Source organism: Lissotriton helveticus, chromosome 11 (genome assembly GCF_964261635.1).
Source record: "Lissotriton helveticus chromosome 11, aLisHel1.1, whole genome shotgun sequence".
NCBI lineage: Eukaryota > Metazoa > Chordata > Amphibia > Caudata > Salamandridae > Lissotriton > Lissotriton helveticus.
Genome location: NC_136072.1, coordinates 250,578,999 through 250,598,259, shown reverse-complemented (window position 1 = coordinate 250,598,259; position 19,261 = coordinate 250,578,999).

Here is a 19,261-nt window from a genome sequence, read left to right as displayed (position 1 = left end):
TCCCCAGGTCCTACCCAAGGTGTGTCACTCTTGCTTCCCAGCTGCTCCTCCTCCCCCAAAACGTACTTAATGGTGGCTGATGCATGGCTGTGTGCAGAGGGCACACTGCTGGTGTGTTGAAGGCGTGCCCGTCTGTGCCTGTCGACGACCCGACTGTGACCAGTGCCAGGGACACTGGTCCCCCACCCCCACTGCTACAACCCCAGCACTCTCCACGCACCCAACCCTGGATCAACAACAACTGCCAGCTGTCAACACCATGCAATACCCAGGGCCCAATCTCCTGCACCTTCAACCACTGCTGGACCCAGGCAGCCACCCCCAACTCACTGGATACCACCGTACACAAGCAACTTAACTGCTTCCTCCTCAACGTACGCTCCCTGCACAGGCATGCTGTAGCAATCTGGGACAGCATCAACACTCTTTCGCCTGACGTTGCCTTCCTCACAGAGTCCATGACCAATGCCAGCTCCACACCTGACATCACAACCACCATCCTTGACGGATACAAGATCCTGAAGAAAGACTGCCCCAACCACCCAGGAGGAGGGCTCACCATCATCCGCAAAAGCTACCTCCGACTAACAACGATCAACGCGAACTATGCACTGCCTCTCATGGAACACATCCACTTCCAAATCCAGCCCAAACCCAAAACAACACTCCTCGGAACACTCAACTACAGACCTCCTGGACCCCTCACCCCCTTCACCAATGTCATCACAGACCACATTACACCCCATGCCCTTGCCTCTATGGACTACATACTACTCGGAGACCTGAACTAATACCTAGACAACCACAGCAATCCCAACACCATCGCCCTCCTGGAGAACCTCACCAATATAGGACTGAAGCAACTTGTCTCCACCCCCACTCACACAGCAGGACACACACTCAACCTCATCTTCGCCGGAGGAAGCAACATTTGCTTCATCCACACAACTGAACTGCTCTGGACAGACCACCACTGCATCCATTTCTCCTTCTCAAAACACACCATACAAAATTGCATTCTCCGCCCCATGCACAAGCTGGAACAAAGTCTCCAAAGAACACCTCACCTCTGCCCTCACCTGCACTCCTCCCCCAACTACAACAGAAGCCAACACAGCAGCAAGAAACCTCCACTAATGGATTGCCAACTGCACCAACACTCTTGCCCCCTCCAGAACACCATGAGATGACACAACAAGAAAGCTAACTTGTTCACCAAGGACCTCTTAGAATCCAAGCGCTCCTGCCGACGACTGGAGATGAAGTGGAGAAACAGCAAAACCACAGAAGCACACTGCGCCTACAAAGCTGCCATCATGGCACACAACCAACTTGGTATAAGTGGTTCTAGTTAGAGGGGAACTGCTGATTGAATTTAAAGCTATTTTGCACTAAAAAGCTATTTTGCATGCTGCTCCGTTTTAACTTTGTGGTACGTTGTTTAATGTATTTTAACACCGGCTGTGCCTTGCTCTGATTGGCCAGTTTTAGCCAATCCAGGACCAGCCTGGAAAGAGCCAGTTGTGCCCTCCAGGTACTAAATGGACACCGCAGCATGGACGCGCTGTTGATATGAGTGGTTCTAGTTAGCGGGGAACTGCTGATTGAATTGAAAGCTATTTTGCACTAAAAAGCTATTTTGCACGCTGAATGCTGCTGCGTGTTTTCTTTATGATACGTTGATTTTATGTATTTTAACATTGGCTGTGCCTCGCTCCGATTGGACAGTTTTAGCCAATCTGGGACCAGCCTGGGAGGAGCCAGTTGTGCCCACCAGGTACTAAATGCATGCCGCAGCGTGGATGCGCTGTTGGTACCAGTGGTTCTAGTTGGAGGGGAACTGCTGATTGAATTAAAAGCTATTTTCCATGCTGCATGCTGCTCAGTTTTACTTTGTGAGACGTTGTTTTATGTATTTTAACACTGGCCATGCCTTGCTCTGAATGGCCAGTTTTAGCCAATCCGGGACCAGCCTTGGAGAAGCCAGTTGTGGCCCCCAGCTACTAAATGTGTGCCGTTGCACGGACACGCCGCTGGTGAGCTGGAGGTGCACCAAAGGCCCGCAAATCTGTGCCTGTCCCTGCCTAGACGTCGCCAGGAGCCAGGCACTCTGCTCCATTACTGACCCACAGGTTAGTGTATTCACGTGAAGCCTTGTCTGCTCTGCCCCAAGAAACCTGTGGGAAACATAACTGGTTCCCTGATAAATGTCCCACATACTGTAATCAGTGGAACTTTAAGGTCAGCCCTTGCCTGTGCTCTGTAGCTCCCACCCCCACTGTGAAGGAATATAAAAGTTGCAGCCTAAACTGCCGCTCTCTGGTTAACCACTACGCAGAGGTGTTTGACCTCCTACATGGTGTGTTCCCTGATGTTCTATTCCTTACGGAGACGTGGCTCTCTGAGGATTCTGTGGCTATACCGGCTCTGACCCATCCCGCCGGCTACACTATGAAGAACCTGAATAGAGCAACTGGGAGTTCCCAAAGGAAATCCCCAATTATGAGAGTGCACTTTTCAAAATTGCACTGACAGACAACTTCATATTCTCTGAGCTACTCATTCACCCCCCGCCGGGCCCATCAAAAGTTTTTTATAGAAGCCTTAGCTAACGCTGTCACTACATTGGTTCTTCAGACAGCCAATTTTAATATCTTAGGTGGCCTGAACACTACACTTGGAACTACAAGATGCTCCTAATATCATCAACTTCCTTGGGGATATGGCAGCCTGCCAATTGCTGCAACTAGTCCCGGGGCCAACACACTTAGCTGCCCATCTCCTCGATCCCACTTTCACAAACCTCCAGCCTTTAGAGGTGCAGGCCCCTCTTCCTATGCCTTGGACTGATCATTCCATCATCTCCCTGCGGATACCTTTAGCTGGATTCAGGCTACAACCTGATCGTAACCCTTCGATTTTATGTCCCTAGCCCAAACTGAACTCTGCTGCCTTTAATGCTGCCCTAAGCACCCAGCTTCCAGAATGGTCCGCGAGCATAGAAGCAGCCAACATATCCTTCCTGGGTTGGGTCAAAAACGCACTGGATATTTGAATTCCAGTCAAAGTAACTCACCTAAAGTGCGCATGAACCAGCGCCTCGTTTGATGAGTCACTAATTTCAGCAAACAAGAACTGTAGGGTTCTGGAACAGGCCAAGAGATGGTCTTACGATCTCATGGCTAAGGCACGTTATAGAAACGCGGTTAAAGCATGCCGTAATCTGGTCCGGAAGACTAGGGATGCACATTATGTCAATATGATTAATACAAGTAGTAACCCTACTAAAACTACTTTTACACTCTTGAAAGATATAGTAAAATCCCCTTCTGCCCCCGACAACACCATATCTTCCAATTCGCAGTGTGAGGTATTGGCCACATTTTTTATTAAAAAGGTTGAGCATATCTGCAGAAGTTTTTGTCCTGGGAATACCGCTCCCTGCCATTTGAGGAGTCCGCCCTCTGGCCCAAAGACCCACTCCCTTTCTTTCTTTTCTCCTATTTCTCCAAGGACTTTGGAAGCTCTGTTTGTCAAGGTAAAGTCAGGGTCCCCAGATGACCCTCTGAAACCTGACATTTTTATAAAGTTCCAACAATTTTTCCTCCCTGAGTCCCTGGAGTTGATCAACTTGTCTCTATCTTCGCCATCTATCCCCAAATCATGGAAACACACCAAATATGTTCCTCTGTTGAAATAACTGAGATTGGAGACGTCCAAGCCTGAAAACTTCCAACCAATCTCCCATCTCCCGTTCCTCTCTAAAATCCCAGAATCATACGTCGACACCATCTTAACCCAGTTCTTGGAAGTTACCTCGATACTGGATCCATCTCAAAATGGCTTCCAGCCTCAGCACAGTACTGAGTCTGCGTTGCTTGCAATCACGGAGCAGCTAAGGGCTTCTCTGGATAAGGGCAGAACCTCTGCACTGATTGTGCTTGATCTGAGTTCAGCCTTTGACACAGTCTCCCATAAGATCCTGCTACACAAGGTGAAGGAGATCGGCATCAATGCCAAGGCCGTCTCTTGGTTTTTGTCTTTTGTGGCCGATCGGACCTTTCAAGTCATATCCCCTCCCTGTCTCCTCCCTTATCCGTCAGCAACGCAGTGGTGTCCCACAGGGATCAGCACTGAGCCCTACTCATTTAATGTCTACATTCGACCTTTGGCTCTGATACCTAAGGCCCTGAACATCTCTTTGGTGTCATATGTGAATGACACTGAGTTGGTGCTTAACTTCTCCAGCTATCCCAGTCAGGATTCAGCGATATTTCAGGAAGATCTAACTGCTATCTCTGATTGGATGGCCAACAATTACCTCCAATTGAATTCCACCAAACCTGAAGTTCTCCTGGTGGGCATGGACTCCCATCTCAGGTGCAGCCAGTGGTGGCCCCTGCACTTGGTGCACCCCCCTGCCTAAATCCCTGCTCAAGAATCTGGGAGTCTGGGTAGATTGTGCCCTCTCTTTTGAGGCACATGCTAAATCAGTGGCAGGCACCTGCTTCGGATAGCTATGTGGTCTTAATCCTATCCGGGGACTCTTTGACTCTCACACCCGGCAGTTGATTGTCAAATCGACTGTCCTGGCAAGATTAGACTACTGCAACGTGTTGCTTCTAGGCTCTAACAAATCAGTGATCCAAAGGCTCCAACATGCCCAGATCGCTGCACTCCGTGCTCTGTTTGCACTCCCTAAGCATTGTCACATCTCCGACCTCCCACTCCAGCTACATTGACTGCCAAAGAAACAGAGAATTCACTTTAAAACTCTCTGCATCATCCACACGATCTTTTCAGGCCTCTGCCCTAGGATTTTGAGCGATATGTGTTCTTCTTATCCACCCACCCGTGCCCTGTGCTCATCAGATTTGCATCTTGTCCGAGTGCCTCAGGTACGCTGGGTGAGAGTGGGTGGCCGCTCATTCAAGACATTGTCACCTGCCCTTTGGATCTCCCTACCTCTCTCTACTCGTTGCATCTCTAATCACTGGGGACCTTATTTATGAAGGCCTTGCGCTGCCGGTGCGTCACTTTTTCCCATTTTAAAAGTGACGCACCGGCGGCGCAAGGTCTTCATAAATAAGACCCTGGATTTTTAGAAGAGCTGTAAAGACGTGGTTATTCTCCAATCACTAAGCTACCTCTTCTACCCACTCTACTAGACAGTTGGTGCTGGGACGCCCCATTGCTGGGGAAGCCAGGCGCTTTATAAATATTGTAACATAACATAACAAATCAACAAAGAGAAACTTCATCCAAGACAGCATCCTCTCCAATGCCCACAATTCCAAGGAACTCTTTGCCATCATACAAGAATTCACCAGACCCAACTGCGAAATAACCGATGTCCCTCCCTCCCAAGACCACTGCAACAAACTCAGCTCCTTCTTTCAACTCAAGATCAAGATGCTCTACGACAACTTCGGTGACCAAGACCATGGCATTGCCTCACCTCCCACACCCAGTGACACGATCCAACAGACCCCCCTCACCTGGACCTCTCTCACCACTGAAGGCACCATAAAGACAATGAAGAGGATCCACTCCAGAGCACCTACTGACTCCTGCCTGCTGCACATCTTCCGCAGGGCCACCACTGCCATCGCACCCAAGCTACACTGAACTATCAACTGCTCCCTTGAGACCGCCACATTCCCCGATGACTGGCAATGCGCTGAAGTCAAACCTATCCTAAAGAAGCCCTCCGCAGACCCGACGGTTCGCAGGAACTACAGGCTCATCTCACTGCTGCCTTTTGCCACCCAAGTGATCGAAAAGGCCATCAACCCACAGCTAGCACATTTCATAGAAACCAACAGCATCCTAGACACCTCGCGATCTAGATTCCGCCGCAACCAAAGCACCGAGACCACCCTCATAACTGTCACTGAGGACATCCACACCCTTTTTAACAAAGGCCACATAGCAGCCCTTATCCTCCTGGACCTCTCAGCAGCCTTCGACACTGTCTCCCACCGCCCACTAGCCACCAGGCTCTATGATGCCAGCATTCAAGGAACAGCCTTAGACTCAATACTATCTTTCCTCTCAGGCAGAACACAGAGAATAAGTTTTCCGCCCTTCCTCTCAGAACCAACAGAGATCAGATATAGAGTACCCCAAGAATCCTCCCTCAGCCCCATACTCTTCAATGTCTACATGGCCCCCTCGCAACCATTGTTAGAAACCACGGAATCAACATTGTCTCCTACGCCAATAACACCCAGCTCATCCTCTCCCTCAGCAAGGAACCCGATGTCACAAGGCGCAATTTCCGAGAATGGATGAAAGACGTTGCAACCTGAATGAACAACAGCTGCCTGAAGCTCAACTCAGAGAAAACAGAAGTCCTCATTCTCAGCTCCAACGCCTCCACATGCGACAACACCTGGTGGCCCCCTGCCATCAGAAACCCACCCACCCCAATGGACCACACATGCGACCTTGGCATCACACTCGACTCTTCACTCACCATGAACTGCCAGATCAACACTGTGTCCTCCACATGCTTCAACACCCTTTGCATACTTCGCAAGACTTTGAAGTGGATCACCCCGACTCCAAGAAGACCGTCACCTACTCACTCATTACCAGCAGAAACGCTCCCTATGGCGGAATCACAAAAACTTTCTCAGCAAACTCCAAACCATCCAGAACGCGCAGACAGACTTATCTTCAACATCCCACAACATGACCAACACCTCTGTGACCTTCACTGGCTCCCCAGTGAAAGAAGAATACACTTCAAACTGCTCACACAAGCCTACAAAGCCCCCCACAATACCGGACCCCAATACCTCAACAAACAAAACTCCTTCCATGGCCCCTAGAGAAACCTCTGCACACCCGACCTCGTCCTAGCCTCCGTCCCTCGTTTCCACAGGGCCAGAGCAGGTGGTATATCCTTCTCCTACCTCACAGCCAAGACCTGAAACGAACTCCCCTTTACATCCAACGAAGCCTGACACTACACCAGTTCAGAAAATACCTCAAGACCTTGTACTTTGAATGACCAACGGAGCTGCTCACACCCACTCCCCCAGTGCTTTGAGACCCTCACAGGTGAGTGGTGCGCTCTACAAACCTTGATTAATTGATTGATTGGATGAGTGAAAGATAGTGCCTCAGTAATTGTATTAGTGCAAGGGCAGTGGCTGGGTTAGTCGGTGAGTTCAAAGATAGTGCTTGGGTGATTGGGTGAATGAATGCATAGTACCTGCATGATTGGGTGAGTACATGCATAGTGTCTCGGTGACTCGATGAGTACATGGGTAGTGCCTCAGTGAATGATCAAGTGTATGGGTAGTACAAAAGGGGTTGGTGATGGACGGAGCATCTGAACCAATCAAACACTCAGACCCAGTCAAAAGATCTGGGTTTGATCCATCACCGTTCTTTAGCCCACTCTGCCACCCCAGTTCAGACATGGCTATATGCAAATCAGTCTGACCCTGTGCCTCATGGGAACAGTCCAGCCCGAACTGCCAAGCCATGCCTTCCCTGGACCGGAAACAAGCTTCCGAGGACTGGTTTCTGGCCAAGTGTATGGGTAGTGCCAGAGTGAATGGATGAGCGCAAGCATAGTACCTCAGTGAATGCATGCATGCATGGGTAGGACCTGGGTGAATGGATGAGTAGAAGGGTAGTACCTGGGTGAATGAAGAAGTACATGGGTAGTGCCTCAGTGAATGGATGGTTGCAAGGGTAATGCCTGAGTGAATGGATAAGTGCATGGATAATGGCTGGGTGAATTAATTAGTGCAAGGGTAGTGGATGAATGAGTACATGGGTAGTGCCTCAGTGAATGGATGAGTGCAAGGGTATGTCTGGGTGATTAGAATATTGCATTGATAGTGCTTTGGAGATTCTGTGAGTGCATAGATAGTGCCTGAGTGTATGTATGAGTGCTGGGTACTGCTTTGGTAATTGGATAAGTGCATGGGTAGTGCCCGGTTGATTGTTTGAGTGAATGAGTAGTGCATAGGTGAGTAGATGTCTGCTGGGTGATTGGATGAGTGCAAGGGTAGACCCTAGGTCATTGGATTAATGTAAGAATAGTGGGTTGGTGATTGGATGAATGCCGGGGCAGTGCCTCAGTGAATGGATGAATGCATACACAGTGTCTGGGTGTTTGCATAGTGCATAGGTAGCCCCTGGGTGATTGAATGTGTACCTGAGTAGCGGCTGGGAGATTAGATGAATTTGAGTGCAGTACCTGAGTGATTGGATGACTGCTTACGTAGTGGCTGGATGGTTGGACTAGTGCAACTGTTGTGCATGGGAGATGGGATGAGTACATGAGAGGTAACTCAATGAATCCATTACTAGATTAGTGATTTGACACATGTATTATATCTCGACCTCCAATCACTGTGAAGAAATAAAAAAAGACAAAAATATATTAGAATTTTATTTTGAACATCAGGCAACCAAACAAAAATATTTTTTTTTTTACCAAACCGTTAATTCAACATAGACAAATGTTTTACTGTTTTTTCCTGTTTTCAGCTTTCATACTTGTTCACTTTCAACAGTATTTATGTATAAAGACTCATCATGAACAGTGGGAAAAACAATCAATGGATTGTAAAAAAAACAAATGTGTACAGTAGATTATTATAACTATATCCTACTGTTCACTGCCCTCACAACAATTTTTTTAATACTGGCTTGCTGATAGCTTACTAGCTTAGTGAAAACAACTATATGGTAAAATTGTTTCTGATAATATATCAGGTACAAAATGTCCAACAATTATGAAGCAGTCTTCATTTTTGCATTTTTGCATTTCCTTTTGTAAACATCATCTCTGCTAAGACAAATGATGTCTAAACTGTTCTTAGTCCATGTATGAAAAACATAACTCATAGTACAACGTAGAAGTTGCTGTATAAGAAATAAAAGGGGACTTTTTAAGTGGTGAAGAGACTTTTTTCATGCAACTTAAGGCTACTGGTATTATAGTACCTCCATTTTCTCTTTATCTGTAGTAACACAATGTAGTCCTCACATATTTATACATTCCTTTCCCGTAGGGAAAAAGAGTCCTTCATTTCTAACAGCTAGCTATAGACAATAACCCCAATAGGCCGAATAATGTCTCAGAAACAAATGCTCCCTACATATCAACACAATACCACATTTTCTTATCTTAGTACTTCGGCTCCAGAAACAGCAGACATTAGTTTGCAAACTTTTTGGGTAGTCTTAATTTGAATGTTACTTGTATGTCATTCCACCCTGTTTGACATCTTAAATATATTGTGTAGTGCCCAGTGGTTATATTAACTCCTTCATGAAATATGATTGCTATAGTTTTGAAAGATTTTTTTAGATGGAAATTTGTGCTGCTTTTAAGTTTGTAATTTCAGATCCTAACTTAGTACCATCCACTCAGCATCGTTGTAGCATGACTATGATATATTTTCCATACCTCTGTAGAAACAACCTTGACCTAAGTTCTGATCTGCAGTTTGGGCAGGTCATATCTTGATGGGATTTTGTAGTTAAATCTTCAAACGGAACAGCTTCAAAATCTGGTAATATCAAGTAGAAGAATCCTTCTAAATTGATTTCAGTGCTAGCCGCAAATTTACAATCTTCACAGTTATGGCTCCATTCATAAGTTAAACCAAATAATTAATTGATATTCACATCTTCTTCATCTAATAGTCCTAACATTACCATTAGAAATTCTTGAGCATCCTGCTGAAGATTTTGAGAGAACACAACTGATCCAGTACAGTCATCAGTGAGTTTTGTTATTCCAGTAGCAGAATGTATAATACTTCTATCACTTTGTAATTCTTCATGTAAACTACAGTTTTGTGAAGACATTCTTTATCTACCTTTTCTTTAATAGAATCTATAAAATGAGGCAAATGTAATACTCCATTTAACACTACATTTGCAGAACGGTTCACTCTAGATTTATTATCAAAGTGATAGCCTTGTATATCCTCATTGTGCTCTAGTTTGTTTTCTTTTTTCCTTGTTGATTTTCTTTATGTTCATCTTTCTGCTCAACTATGAAAGACTGCTTGGATGTCAGCTTTGGCACAGTATTGCTTTTTGAACCACAGGATACTGGCTCAAATGAGGTGCATATTGAGTGTTTAACCGATTATACTCCGTTACACAGCTCACATTGGCATTTACTTTCTTCTCATCAAAATGAATCACAAATAAACTGGACAATTTTTTAATGCACGTCAAAGCAACATATGACATTCCTTCTTTGAATACATGAATATACTACTACCAATAACAAGTCCTGTATCTACACTTAAGACTTGTGATTTATGAATAGTTACTGCATATGCTAAAGACACGGGGAGCTGCTTTCGCTGAACAAACAAGTCTTTCACAAGTAGGAAACATTCCATGCATCTACCAATCTGCTTAACTTCAGCAATATCACCAAATTTTATGGGTAAGTATTCAACATAATTTCTCTTTGGAGAATTAACGAACTTCATAAATTTACCCATTGCACCATTCACTAGCCCTTCTTCAACATTTAAATTGTGACATAAGATTACACAGATATGTAACTGTTTTTCTAATCCTGCAGTTTTTAACACAGACTTTTCTAAACTATCCAATTTTGATCCCAGTTTTTCTGCTAGTAGCACTGTAACTTCTTGATGTTCCATTTAATCATTTGCTCTAATTTCGACAATCTCTTCTTTTTCCAGTTGCAATAATTGTCCTTCTAAGGTTGTATGTATTTTTCGGTGATTTCCCTGTAAGTGTATGTCCGAATGCTGACAAAAAGTTGCTGGCTCTTCCTTGTACCAATCAAAATCAACATTTTGTATAAAACCTCCCTTTTGCTGTGTATCTTCGCTGACAGTATTTTCTGCATCTATGATTTTGAAATAGTAGAACTTGTCTTAAAATGTTGTCACTACTCTCCTTTGGGATGGAGCAAGTTACATACTGCTCAATAAAAGACAACAAAGACTCATCACTGTCTGTTCCAAACTTTGAGGCATCTTTTACCCACAATAGCATGTGAATATGGGGAGCACCTCTGGAGTGGCACTCTTTATGCCAAAGGAAATCAATCACTTCACCAAGAGGAGGTTTTGTTTTGTTCAAGATGAAAGCCATCATTGCTTGAAATCCGTGATTAAAATATCTGCAAACATTTGCAGGGTCTGCTGAGCACAATTGTCCTAGCATCTTCAGATGAATGTCTTTCATATTTGAATTTGCCTCCTGCAAGATTTCTACCAGGTCATCCCATGCATATTCAGAGCAACTCAGCAGCAGGAACAAAGTAGGTACTCCAAGATTCCTCAACATGCACTTGAGTTCTCCATGACACCAATACCAATATTCAATAGTACCATGCTGACGTGCCATTAGGTTTACTAAATTGAATTCCAAGTGCTCATCTTTTCCTTGAACTTTTTCCAAACATCCTCGTGCTGATATATTATGCAAATAAACGCCTGTTTTTAAATATGATTCACAGCATATGAGAGGACAAACAAGTCACTCTCAAATAAAAGGTGAAATATATACAGAATACACTGACAAAATCTTCTGATTAAAGTCTACTGCATCTATACTCAGCTGAAGGTATTTGCACAGGCTACTTATCATACCTGTACCTACTCCAGTAGGAAAAAAATGTGGGAAACACCAACCTTTTACACTTTTTAACCACGCGCTTAATGAAGCTCCTTTTGCTTCCTTCATTTGAAACTGCTCAATAACCTGTTTAGAATGCAGAGGGTGGACGCTATAATGTTCATACATTTCTTCTGTCCTGGCCTGATCCACCTTCTCAATCTGACCTGTTGATGGAAATGTCTGATCTTCCATATGTATGATATCTTGCAGGCTTTTCTCATTTCTACAGTAAACATTGTTTAGTACCAGATATAAAGTTGCTTTTTTAACTTTAGTAACATCTACTGTTTTCATGTTATATTGCAGTTTTAAATCTATAGACGAACCTGGAAATATTACTACATGCACTTACTTCAATATAATAAACCCAGAGCAAAACGCAAAATGGTATTTATTAGTTACCTTTTATCTTTTTAGCACCCTCTTGTCAACACAGTTACAGCATATCTCACTTCTCACTTTTCATGGTGAACGAACATTTTATCCCTTCTGCAGTAAATATTTAAATGAACATCAAGGCAAGGAGGCATATTTACAAGCCCCATGCGCTTTCCGGAGCATCTTTTTTGTCACACCGGCACCGTAATGTGCTGCTCCATATTTACAAAGTCACATAAAGCCACTCTGTTTGGCTTTTCATGGCCTTATAAATACAGGCACTTTTCAGGCACCCCTTTGTGTGAAAGAAGCATGCCATGGGTGTGGCTCTGGGTGTTCCCATGCAATACCCACGGTTTCTGCCTCATACTCAAATGTACAACAATTTGTAAACCTGGAAATGCATCAGAATCCTACACCTCCCCAGGAAAGTTATAGGGAGATGCAATGAGGAGATATACTTTTTTTTCTCCTCATATTTTCCTATTTGTATGCATGTTGCATTCTACATCACACATACAAAGAGGAAAATACCTCTAGTGATTGTTTTTGTACAGTAAGGTGTCCCTTCCTGCACAAAAACAATCATCCCCACTACACACCACCCAAAGTGCAAGGGTGCCTCAGTTGGTGCATGGCAAGCCAGTTCTGTGCCAGCACAGGGTAAGAGCGTAGGTATCCATCATATTGTTGTAAATATGACACTTTCCTGTGCTTTGAAAGTAATGCAGCATGGCACAGCCAAATGGCTTGCAGCTCCACACTGCATTACTTTCTCCTATATGTAGCCCCAACTGTACAAGTACATAAAGTGTCTCAACACAATAAATACAAAAACACAGCATAAGAGCTATTGGATGCCCGTCTACCACTATTTTAGTGGTCTGTTTACTATCTCAGTACTGTTCTTCTTAAATGTATCAGATTTAAATTTTAGTTAATGGTGCATATAACAATCTGCACGTTTTTATTGCGCTGAAATCTGCACGTTAATGTCTATCAAAGCATACATCAAACTAATTCTTCCAACTACATCTTCCAACTACATCCAAAGAGCATGCCACACCTTGCATTTATAATTCACCAGATGATTCTAAAAGACTACATATTCTTCAGTCAAATTTGTAAAAACGTGTTTGTGTCTGAATACATGAATACTCCTTGGATGATTGAATTGGTGCATACATAGTACCTATGTTATTCTTTTAGGATACACATACTGCCTAGATTATTCCCTGAGTATATGAGAACTCCATGGTCCATTCCATATCTGCATAGTTACTGCCTACACAAGTACATCACTACTGTCTGGATGTTTGCATGAGTAGTGTATGAATGATTGGATGAGTGCATGACTGATAGCTCAATAATTCAATACATGCATAGATACTAGTTGGATGATTTACTGAATGTAACTTTAGTGTTTTGATGATTGCAGGAGTGCATAGATAGTATATAGATGATATATAGAGTGCATGGAAAGTGCATACATGATTGTTAAGTACATGCCTATCACCTAACAGATTGCATGAGTGCATTGCTAGTGTTTCTGTGATTGCATGACTACTCGGCAACTGCCTTTCTATTTTGGTTCAGTAAACAGGTAGTGCCTGGGTGTTTAGATAACTACATGGGAAGTGTCTGGATCATTCAATGAGTGCATCAGTAATGTCAGGCTGCTTACATTGGTGCATGACTAGTGTCTCAGTGATTCCATGACTCAATTGTTAAACCTTGAGAGATTGGATGAAAGTAAGTGTACTGCTGTGGTGATTGTATTATTTTTTTATTTTATTTTTTAGGTCCTCATTTCACCATTGGCGTCTGCAAATGAACATTTAAAACCCGATCCATCCTGGGCGCCCAAGGCTAATGTTCTTGCATTCACCTGGAGCCAACCCGGACTGCTTCTTTGTCCGAGGCATGGTGTAATCATAGAACCTTTGAGACCTTAGACCAGCCTCATTTCTCTGCCCCACGAGATCAAAGGTTCCCACACATTGCTATTAACATTATGTGCCAAGCACATTTCTAAACCCGCAATACCTAATGCTGCACGCAACCAGTTTTCATAGAGAGGGGCACTAGCATCCCTCCATAGTTTGCAGATCTCTCTACGAGCAATCAAAATTAGGCTAAAAAACAGGGCCACTTGTGACGCCGATAGCACCCTTAAGAGATCTACATGTAAGCCAAACAGTACTCTAGCCGTATTAAGGCACAATTTAACTTTAAAAATACCCTCCAAAGCCCTCTCAACATTAGCCCAAAAGAGACCCAGAATAGCGCATTCAAAAAAGATGTGAATATCATCAGCCTCAACCAGGCCGCATCGAGGGCACTTAGGGGCCGAACTCAAACATTTCGCTATTTTTTGGGGCTTATAATACAGCCTATTGATGACAAAGAAGTGTTTTTTTTAAAGAGGCTGGCCTGACGAACTTATATAGGATTTGGAGTAAGTGTGGGCAAAATTTGCACATTCGCGTTCCGCGAATTCGCGCGAAATCGAATTCGCGATCCCCAAAATTCACGAATTCGTGCGAATTTGTTTATTTTTTTGCGAGTTCGTGTTTTTTTTTGCATATTCGCGGGCCGCTTGCAGCGCACCGACTGCGAAGTTACCCATGGCACGGCTATCTTGTGCGTGTTGCGTATTTCCGTTTCCCGCGCTATTGGCAATCTCGCGTTGTGTGTGGCGCGCTATTACGAGTTTGCGTGTGTTTGTGCGTGCTCTCGGGGAGATATCGCGCGAACTTACCCACGCGGTCCTCAATGGGCGCGGCCATCTTGTTTTTCATTCATTGGTATGGTTCTGGGCATGCTTTTCCTATCCTCTCCTAATCTCTCCAATCCTTTGTTTCTTTGAACTTTTTTTGGATCTTTTTTACTCATTATCTATCCCTCTATTTTTCTACATCTATATTTTGTGTTTTTTTCAAGTTTTCATTACATTTAAAGCTACTTTTTTAAACTCTTTTCTTTTCTTTACTTTTTCCCGAATTCTTTTCTATTTTTTTTCTTCAGCTGTCCAGATCATGCCAAAGGGAGCTGGGAAGAGCAAGGGGAAGGGTCCCGCACCCCGCACCCAGCTCCTATGCGGGCAATTGAGGGGGGAGCAGCATGTCGTGGCCCGGGAGATCTTTAGCGTGGAGGAGGTGGCCGCACTGATTTTTTATGTTCAGCGCCACCTCCCCAAGACCATCGCGGCAGGCGACAGGATCGCTGGCGGGTACGGGCTCCGGGAGCGTCGGCAGCTGTGGGGGAAGGTGTGCCGGGCCATGTATCGGCAGTCTCGGGTCCGGCACACCTACAGCCAGGCCACGCATCGGTGGTCCGATATCCTGGACCGTGAACACGACCTGCTCGACCTGCTAGGCGTCAAGATCCCTGGGCTTGGTGAGTAGTAGTAGCTATTTAATCACTACTCTGTTTTCTCCTGCTCTATGTTATCATATTGCAAATGTTTGTTTTTTCCGAAGAGCAATAATGAATAATGCTGCCGATTACATTGTAGGTAAATTATGTTTCAAAATCTTCTGTGATTTCATTGCAGGTGCACTGCTCGCCTGCTCAGTGGCGGTGCTACTATGCTTACTTGTTTTCGATTTTGTGCTCATTTCATTGGCCTGAATGATTATGTATGAGTGTACTTTACAGAACTGCGTAATGCTAGACACTAAGGGGCAGATTTATAATTACTGGCGCATCCCTGCAAATTAGCAGGGATGCGCCAGTAATAGTGCGCCCCGCCTCCACCACCCATGGTGCGCCGCATTTACAATGCGGCGTACCATGGGGTAAAAACGACACCGATGCGTCACGCATCTGTGTCATAAAGGCGGCGCATTGCTGGAGTTGCGTCGCAAGCACAACGCAGCTCCAGCAATGCTCTGGGGTGCCCTATCTCCCCAATGCTGCTTCAAGCCGTACATCTGCTTCAAGCAGGCGCAGGGTTTTGACGCAGCATTGGACTAAAAGTGACTGAGTGAAATCTTGTAGATTTCACTCAGCAACTTTTAGGAGGCGTTCCTGCGCAGGAACGTCCTCCCTTGCACCAGAACGCTCCCTGATGGCGCAGGGCTTTACAACATGATGCATCTCCCAGATGCGTCACGTTGTTAATATACCCCGCACCATGGCACCTCGTTTGCACTGCCGCTGCATCACAAAAGTCACGCAACGACGGAGCAAAAGAGCCGCTAGAGACTCCAGTCCAGTCCTTCCTTTGTACTCCTGCCACTAAGAAGAGATATTGTTGGTGGATTGATAGTTTGAGTATATTATGACTGGGTATTTAGTAGGAAACTTTTTAGTGTTCAACTTCTCACTGGTCTGCAATCACGATGGACTGTGTCTGTCACTTCGCATGCTGCGGAGTGCTGCCTGCCAGTCCTAGTCGAACCTTTTTGTAGTTCGTTTAGTGAGTTACATAACTTTCCAAGTAGACAGTCCGCGAATCCAGCAATACTAATATCCTAGTAGACCACATCAGATAGGTCAATACATTTAGTGCAATTGTTGTCTCCCAGAAATAATTTGTTATTGTTTTTTTTTAAATGTTTGATTAGGTTGACAACAATCATCCATGTTTGTGTCTTTCTTTGATGTTGTACATCAGCAGTGGCACCCCCCAGGGGCAAGAGGACACAGGAGGAGGTAGCGTCCCCAGCGGAGAAGGGACAAGATCAGGAAGGGCAGGATCGGTCCTGCGAGGGCTCCTCTGCTGGCCCCAGTAAGTTTTCCTGTTAATATTAATAATTATACTTCCCTATCTTTTACAGCACCTATTTTTTCCTAACGTCCCTCATTCGATTTTTTCTAAATCGTCTTTGATCTTCTTGTAGACTGTTTCTAAATTCTTATCCTGCCTCTACTACGGCTCCCTGTGGTATTACTAGATTATTATTAGTCTATCTGTGTAGCTAACTAAGCTTGCACAGTTGGCAAAAGGTGTTAACCAAAACTCCCATTCTATTCAGCAATAGCTCTATGCACTGAGTGCAGTCCTCTGGGTTGTCCATAATCTCTTTGGAAGTCTTCTAAATGTTTATGCTTTGACAATTCCCAACAATAAAATGTTAATGGCCACCAAGAAAGAATAAGATACTAGTTTACTTTTTGATTGGATAGGAGGACAATCCATACTACCACTGTTGCAGGGACTATTCTGCACAAACAGAACTATGGACACGAAATAGTGTATTCTTTATCAATTATAATAAGCGCAGTTAAACTTTCCACATACCTCAGTCATAACAGAATTTAAACCCCCAATCTCCTTACTGACTAGCTAATGTGTCAGAGTCATTTAGCTCCCGAATTCATCGATGATTGATCCCCAATGATTATACAACCCAGGACATAAGACTACGGAGTCAGAGTCCCGACCTCTCAGAGCCACGGACTCATGCTTGCAAATTGCAAACCCTTTCGCTCACTCACTCATGACCAAAAACCACAGAGTCTATGTAAGTTTTAAAGCTTTATTAAAAGTAAAAACATTTATTAAAATCAAGTTCATCATACAACATAAACGGTGGATTGAAAATTGAAAAGTGCTTATTGATTTCACACATTAATTGTGGGCGAGCCCTCACCAGGTTGGAACTTCAAGTCTTCTTTGTGGTGCTGAATCGTTGCTGACTCCGTCCAAGTCATGATGATCTGATCTTGCTCTTGTTCTTAGAAGGGAAGTTTCTGTCTGTTATGAGAAAAATGGTGCGTGTTAAAAAGCAAGCATTCATCAGTTGTGCCAAAAAGTATAGCAAGACATGTTATGGCTAAGCATAACTAAAAAACACCCTTCCCTGAAAAAAGGGCAATTTGTAGTTTAGACTAGGGAGTCACAAAATATTAAATTTGTTTATGTAGTCGTAAAATTTTTTAATTCCTAGACAAAATACTAGGAAGTGGTGTATATGGCATCTAAGAATCTGAAATGTATTTTCTAGGCGGAACATCATCACAGCCATCCTCCGGTGCCGGGGCCAGCGCGGAGGTGGGCACTCCTGGGGTGGAGGCGGTGCAACAGCCAGCGGGAACTGCTGTGGGGGATGCCACGGGAGTGGTCGGGCAATGGTAAGCTATTATATTCCTTACTCATTGAGATTGCAGACTGCAGAGTGTGCTCTCTGCATGGGTGTATATGTTGTACAGTACAGTATACTTTACTGTTAAGAAGACTTACAAATTTAGAACTAAGTTTTTATCAACCAGGTAGTAGCCTCCTCTAAATTGACTTCAACTCAGCTGTGAAAGTTTTATCGAGAAGCCAAGTCAGATCAGAGATGAACTTGATGGATGGGTTGAACGAAAAGGGAAAGAAGGGTGTAAATAAGTGTGGAAGGACGAGTGAGTTAAAAGTAATGATGACTGGCAAAGAATGGTACGTGTTTTTGAATGCTGCCCGAGGTTACTGGGAATATGATGCATGGCCGGTTGAAGGATGAAGCAAGGATGGGTGGAAGGAGAAAGGGAAGAGGACTGCCTGTGTGGGTGAAACAGAAACTGTATGTGGGCGCTATATATCCTTTGGTTCAAATTCAAATGCAAGTCAAGCACGAATGCATGGCTTGCGGTTTCCAAAATAAAATGAAAATGTTGTTTTTCCATGAGAAAAACTAAGGTTTGTCCAGTTGAGACATTAAGAAGAATGATTGACATTTACTTTGAATGGATGGATGCCTGGATCATGGTACTATCTGACTCATAGATAGCATATGTGTATGTAGACAGAGTAGACGGTCACTGGATGAAGTAAGTGTTACTTTGAAGAGCATGTAAAACCGCACCCACACGTCCGTTCCAGTGTAGCAAAGGCAAGGAAAAGTTGTAATTTTTCCGAATCCTACCATGAATAGTAGCAGTAGTTTGTATTGCAAGCACAGCATATATCCGGCGATTACGGGGGCAACTCACTACCTCTGTTAATAATTTTAGTACAACTCTGTCATTCATGTGTGGCCTATCTGTGTTCACTCAATAAAAAACAAAGCACCTAAAGGTCTCCCATATGTAAGCAAATATCCTGTGAAGGGATAGATAATCATATTATTTATCTTCGTCATTTTCCTTTTCTAGTAGTCATTGGCACTGTAGGGTGATAGTTAAATTCATTAAGCAGTAGCCCTTGTAACAAAGTATTCTCAGTGCCACCCGTAATAGAAAAGTAAAAGCTTCACCACCTGCATGTACTGGACTGGTACAGTAACTCAAGTCTGTGTCATCATGG